Genomic DNA, 6,488 nt, shown 5'->3' with positions numbered 1-6,488 from the left:
GTGGTTGGGAGAGAGGCTTGTGGGAAGCCGGTGGTGGCAGTTGGGCTCTGAGGGTTTTTCCTGAGGAGCGGTTTTGTTTGGTGTGTGTGGTTCTAAAAATAAAGTTCGTTTCTTTTGACAAGTGGCTCCTGAATTGTGCCCAGCCAGACTGCGGCATTTTAGATTACATGTTAAATGCAGTGTCTATCCTTAAAAAGTCTATGACCCATAAGGGATGTTGTGCATAAACTTAAAACATTTCATGTAGAAATTCAAGTTATTTGTCCAGAGGCTGAAAATTCTCAAGTTTTAATAATTCAGACACTACCTTGATTTTACACTATAAAAACATTGGTAAGCAAAATGAGAAGTATTTGTTTCAGAGTCAATGTTTGGGTCTACTTAAAGCAAATAAGCTTTTAAACCCTAGAATCTGGGAATTTTCAGTAAAGGTTAAATAAGCAGGAAAGAACCTTAGAGATACTGCTTCAAGTTCCATTCTATAGGTGAGAGAATTTAGGTTTGAAGAATTGCCTGAAGTCACACTCCTAGATGCTGGGAAAACTATAATTAGAACCCAGTTCTTTTCCACGTTAGTATGTGTCTGACTCTACCACATGCCACCACATAACAATAAAAACATAAGACAAAGCCAGGCCAGTGCACATGCCCATAATCCCAGCAGCTCAGGAGGCTGAGACTGGATGGTTGTGAATTCAAAGCCAGCCTCAGCAACTTAATGAGGCCCTAAGCAACTCGGTGGGACCCTGTCTCTAAATAAAATACAAAAAAGGGCTGGGGATGTAGCTCAGTGGTTGAGTGCCCCAGGGTTCCATCCCCAGTACCAAAAAGTTTGGCAGATAAAACTACTTAAATATTTTAAACTTCTGTTGGCAAAAGACTCTGTAAACAAAGTTAAAAGATAAATGTCAGGTTAAAAGAAAAGAAAAAATAGTTAATATCCATAATATATAAAAAGCTCTTATAAGTCCAAAAGAGAATAACAACAGTCCAATTGAACTATTTATAAAAGACATAAACAAGGCTGCAGATATAGTTCAGTGGCAGGGCGCTTGCTGGCCTAGTGTGTGTGAGGCCTGGGTTTAATCCCCAGTAGACACAAACCAGTAGTTCTCAAAAAGAAACAAAAAGAGCCAATATATACTTGAAAACATGTAAGGGCTTTAAAAATCTGGGTGGCATAACCCCATTTAAAACCCAGGATAATTAAAACTGCAGCCAGCTTTTGTTGTGATTACTGGTGATCTTTTCAATTTTTCAAGCAGAATGAACTACACTGAGCTACAGTCAAAGGGTGCTCCTATGACCTGGACAGAAAAGGAAATGAACCAATTCGATGACATGTAAGGTGGAGTCAAACTCATTTACATGTGGTCTTAAAAACTAGACATGGAGTCTTTCTGGTGCCAGTCTGCATGAATGCCTATAAGGAAGTTCTACAGCATCACCCCAAGAGGATTAGGCTTGGGCATGTATTAGTGAGCCCCTTTGGGGGAATGTTCCTCTAAGATAGATGACCAGACTTCTGGGTATGGATTTGCCACAGTTTACACAAATACCGATGGTTATGTATTTTGGAAACTTTGCATTTTAAGATACAGTTGGCCCTCAATATCTGTAGGTGTGGAGAACAGACTGAGCCCTGCTCTGAGTTACTCCATGATTTATAGAGGAGTAGTTTCAGGCTGCGCCTAGCTGTGAGTTACTCCTTTTTTTTTTTTTAAAGCAGCAATTTGTCCTGAGCTCTTCATTTTGAGTGCAAGTGCTAAAGCACAGAACTTATCCAAAAGGATAATCCCCAGCTGCACAGCACAGTCATAAGGTACAAACAGATAAATTAATTGTGTTAATAAAAATTACCACCTGTGAACTTATCAAATTAAATCAGGGGCACATGGATGCATGGGCATATCAAATCCATATCTGAGAAACCAGGCCTACAAACTTAAATACATCAGACCACTAAGTGAGGCAACCTTGAAAAATATAAAAGGAGAGGAACCTAAGACCATGGTCCAGGGGGCATACACTGACCCATCATCTTGTGGGACCATTTGGTGGACAAGTCAGAGGTTGACAGGAAATGAACTTGCAACTCTGTCCTCTGGACTTCCACTCAGCTAGATCTCCCTGCTTGATGCAGCCCACTTTGAAACTACTGACTGTCCAGACCTTGAATAAATTCTGCACCCTGAGCTGTTCTGCACTGGTTCCTAATCTTATCTGACTATCTGCAGTGATTCTTTTGCATTTGTATCTGCTCTCTGCCTCTTCTCTTGACATGGCCTCTTGAAACCTTGTGGCAGCCTTAACTCTTTCTTAGCTGTTCTACAACCTATATATCATTTTTATAAAGTGTGATATGTGACTTGAGTGTTATGGATATTAGCAATTAAGATCAGAATGGAATAAAAGAACCTGAGATTGCTACCAAGTGAACTATGATTATTTAGTAAATTAAAGCTGCTGAAAGTGATGTGGCTTGTGAATTTATTGTTATCCAAAAAATTCTGACATTGTAGAAAGACACAAAATACCCAGCTGTGTCAATATCATAGCTTGCTCAGGACAGTGGGTTTCAAATCTGTGGATTCAACCAACCATGGATTGAAAACATGTGGAGGAAAAACTTCCATCAGTACTGAAAATGTACAGACATTTTTCTTGTCATTGTTCCTTTTAAAAGAATACCACATAATCACCATGTACCTATATAACAAGTACACTTTGTTAAATCATCTAGATATAATTTAATTTATACAGGAAGATGTAATCAAATTACAACCAAAGTTGTAATCAAATACTGTGTCATTTTAATCATGTGTGTATGTGTGAGTGTGTGTGTGTGTGTGTGTGTGTGTGTTGGGGATTGAACCCAGGACCTTATGCATGCTAGACCAGCGCCTACCAGTGAGCCACACCCACCAGCCCAATACTCTGTATTTTATGTAAAGGACTTGAACATCCTCCAATTTGGGTATCTGCAGAAAGGCTGGAATCCATGCCCATGGATACCAAAGACATCTATCTGTACTAGGTTCCTCAGAATAAGAGTTGAACAGGATGAGATGGTAGCAAATTGTTCTAGCAAATCAAAAGTGCTGGTGTGTAATGAGTTTAAGGCCTTGAAGTGAATTAACTACCTAATTCCCCCAGGTTAATTGATTAAGTTTCCAATAGGACTGGAAAAGCCTGTGGAAGGATCCAAGGAAGCAAGCACAGGAGTTGCTGCAGAGTGGGGAAGGTAACAAAGAAAGCCTCTTTCTTCTGTTTAAAACATGAACTTTCTTCATACATCCTTGGATTTGCTTCTGGTCAATTATTAAAAAGAAAAGTAAGGGGCTGAAGTTGTGGCTAGGTTGTGTTCATTCTCAGCACCACATATAAATAAATGAATAAAATAAAGATCCATTCTCAGCACCACATATAAATAAATGAATAAAATAAAGATCCATCAATATCTTTAAATTAAAAAAAAAAAAAGACAAGTGCTGGGGCTGGGGATGTGGCATGCGCGCGGCCCTGGGTTGGATCCTCAGCACCACGTACAAATAAAGATGTTGTGTCTGCTGAAAAATAAATAAATAAATAAATATTAAAAAAAATTCTCTCTTTCTCTCTCTCTCTCTCTCTATAAAAAAAAAAAAGACAAGTACTAGAGAAAACTATGGGATCATATAGAAGAAGAGAAAAAATAGGCTTAACATCATTTTTTAAAAAAGACCCAAAACTAACTAAGAATTGAAATAAAATATTTTGATTGAAATAAGTCTTTAGAAGAAAACATGTGACCAGAGACAAGGAGAGTTAAAAATCACACAAAAAAGCGCAAGCAAAGGGAAAAAAACTTGTAGGAGTGGGGGGAGCGGTGAACTTTCCTAAAACCCAGAAAATTAGAATGATTTTAATATGCTATATATACGAGAGGGGGAAATAAAGTTGAAAAAAAGAAATGAAGTGGGAGGCTGGGGGTTTATCTCAGTGGTAAAGCATTTGTCTAGCATATGCAAGGCCCTTGGTTTGATGCCCAGCATTTCAACAACAAAATAAAAGAAAGGAAGGCATTTATTAACAGAAATATGGATAATTTTTAAAAATCTGCAATATAAAAAATAATAAAACAGGGCTAAATTTAGGCATGGTGGTACATGCCTACAATATCAGCTACTATGGAGGCTAAGTCAGGAGGATGGCAAGTTAGAGGCCAGCCCTGACAATTTCGTGAGACCCTGTCTAAAAAAGAAGAAGAAAGAAAAGGAAAGAATGAGAGAAATAGGAAAAGAAAGAAAAACAGGGCTGGAAAGTTAACTCAATAGAAGAGCTTGCCTATCATGCGCAGGGCCCTCAGATCCATCCCCAGCATTGCAAAAGAAATTAATTAATTAATTTTAAAAACAGTAAAAGCTCTGAATTAGTTAAAAAAAAAAAAACTGCTTAAGGCCATTAGGTTCCTGAGTGAATTTACTTTCCCCAGGAAACAGAGTCTGCTGTACCAGGAGCCTTCTGGGTAAAGAATGAATGAAACAGAAGGCCATTATGAATCTTTAGGCTCATGGCTCCCAAGTGTCCTCAGCTACTTATGGAAGCAATTATCAGACTTCTGAGAGCCCAGACTTCTAAACTAATCCAAGCCTCACAGCCTGACCTGTGTACAGCCCTTTATTCCCTTCTCTCCTTCAGTTCAACCTTTATCAGAATATAAATTGTGATGCCAGTTAATAGATAACCTGCCTGAACAAGATCATGTAACTAGGAAGCTGCAGAGCTGGAATATGAACCCAGCCACCTGAAATCAGAGTGTAGTACCAGCTTTCGAATGATATGTAATCCCATAACTACTTTTAATATCTGAACCAGAGGTTTTCAACTCTATACATAAGCCAACATTTTCACTTTCTATCCTTGGAGGATTTTTTCATAATTCATACTCTTCTGTCAAATAAAAATAAGAGTTCTGCTGGGGATATGGCTCAGTTGGTAGAGTGCTTGCCTTGCATGCACAAGGCCCTGGGTTCAATCCCCAGTAACACCAAAAAAATTTAAAAAGTCAAAAAATAAATGAATAAAAACAAGAGTTCTAATTTCATATTGAAGTATATCCTGTTTCTTCATCTTCTTCATTTCCTTAAAACAAAAGCTGTTCTCTCTTCTTTCTTTCTTTCTTTCATAATGGTAATATATTTGTATTGTAGAAAATAAAAGGTTTATAACATATAAAAGAAAACAAAATTCCACCAAGTGCAACAAGCTAAAATTAGGAACTTAGTAATAGTGTTAAATACCTTAGCACAACTATACAGAATAGAGGATTTCAAGGCCTTTTCTCCAGAATATAATGTTCCCTTGTGGACTGCAACAATAAGAGATTGTGTTCGATCCATACTAGAGTCAAATCTTCTTTATTCATAGATTCAATTAAAAAAAAAAGCCATTCCAATTTGGTTCTATAGTAGCTTACCTTGAGATAAATATACACATTTTATTTTTCTTTCTTTTTAATATACACATTTTCTCTTAACTTCATTTAGAGTAATTAAATTTTATTTTACAAAAAATAATTTGCATTGAAATATTGCTAGTAGCCATTCTTTACATATATGTGATAGAATATAACAAAAAAGGAGTAAGCACATTCACTCAATATTCATCTTCAAAACTGGTACATCAAGTGGTCTCAAAGATCTTGATGTTCTGTTCTCTTTCTTTAATGAATATAGAATTAATTAATGCTTCTCAGCCACTAGTGGAGACGATGGTTTAAATCATTACCAACATAAATTTCTGTTCACAGACTCAACCTTTCACTTTCTTACACCACCTCATTTAAGACCTTCTTATTTAAAAGTATGTAATGGCCCTAAAAGAAGGTATTATATGTCTCATCTGTTATTCCAAAAGAAGGGAAAAACTAGACTGTTAACCCGCTGTGTAATCCCTGAACAGACTACAAGGCCTTTCAGTGGGAAGCCAGGCTCTGCCAAGAGCAGGAAGGATTGCAGTTTAAACATTACAGGGTCAAGTTCAACATTTGTTCCATTCACTAACATCAATGGGAGTCTTGTGCAGAGTAGAATTTCTTCCTTAGTTAAATGATGTCTGCAAAGCCTTCTGTTTTGCTGGAACATATTCCACAAAGAATGTAATAAAGAAATATACATAGAATTATTCTTGATTTCAAAAATGCATTTTTCTTCTAGGACACAATTGAGAAGGTAAATAAGCCATTTTGCAGAGAATGTGAAGCGACTTCTACATCATTTCAGACACATTTGTTTGTAATTTTGAGATGCTATTTTTTTTTTACCTGTGATAAAAAGCACATTTGAATTCAGTCAACAGCCTTTGAACCTCTGCAGATTTAGTCCCTATTATATAACATAATTGACTGATTGGGACCATGGGGTTATTAAGCTTATTAGATCAAGATATGTGGATATTAACACCAATTCCACAAATATTCCTAGGTAAATAAAAGTAGCTAAATAGGA

The 6,488-nt window shown here is 36.9% G+C and overlaps 1 non-coding gene across 1 annotated transcript; it reads left to right on the top strand.

The window, feature by feature from the left end:
* The first annotated feature begins 4,959 nt into the window (after window positions 1-4,959).
* On the top strand, window positions 4,960-5,032 carry Trnaa-ugc (transfer RNA alanine (anticodon UGC)). Its single transcript has one exon. It is a non-coding gene; the product is annotated as a tRNA-Ala (tRNA).
* Window positions 5,033-6,488: the final 1,456 nt, after the last annotated feature.

Source organism: Marmota monax, unplaced genomic scaffold (assembly GCF_021218885.2).
Source record: "Marmota monax isolate L192 unplaced genomic scaffold, Marmota_monax_Labrador192_F-V1.1 WCK01_AAM20220418_F8-fsc00130, whole genome shotgun sequence".
In the NCBI taxonomy this organism is placed as follows: domain Eukaryota; kingdom Metazoa; phylum Chordata; class Mammalia; order Rodentia; family Sciuridae; genus Marmota; species Marmota monax.
Note: the sequence above shows the minus strand (reverse complement) of the source record. Positions and strands in the feature narration are given on the sequence as shown.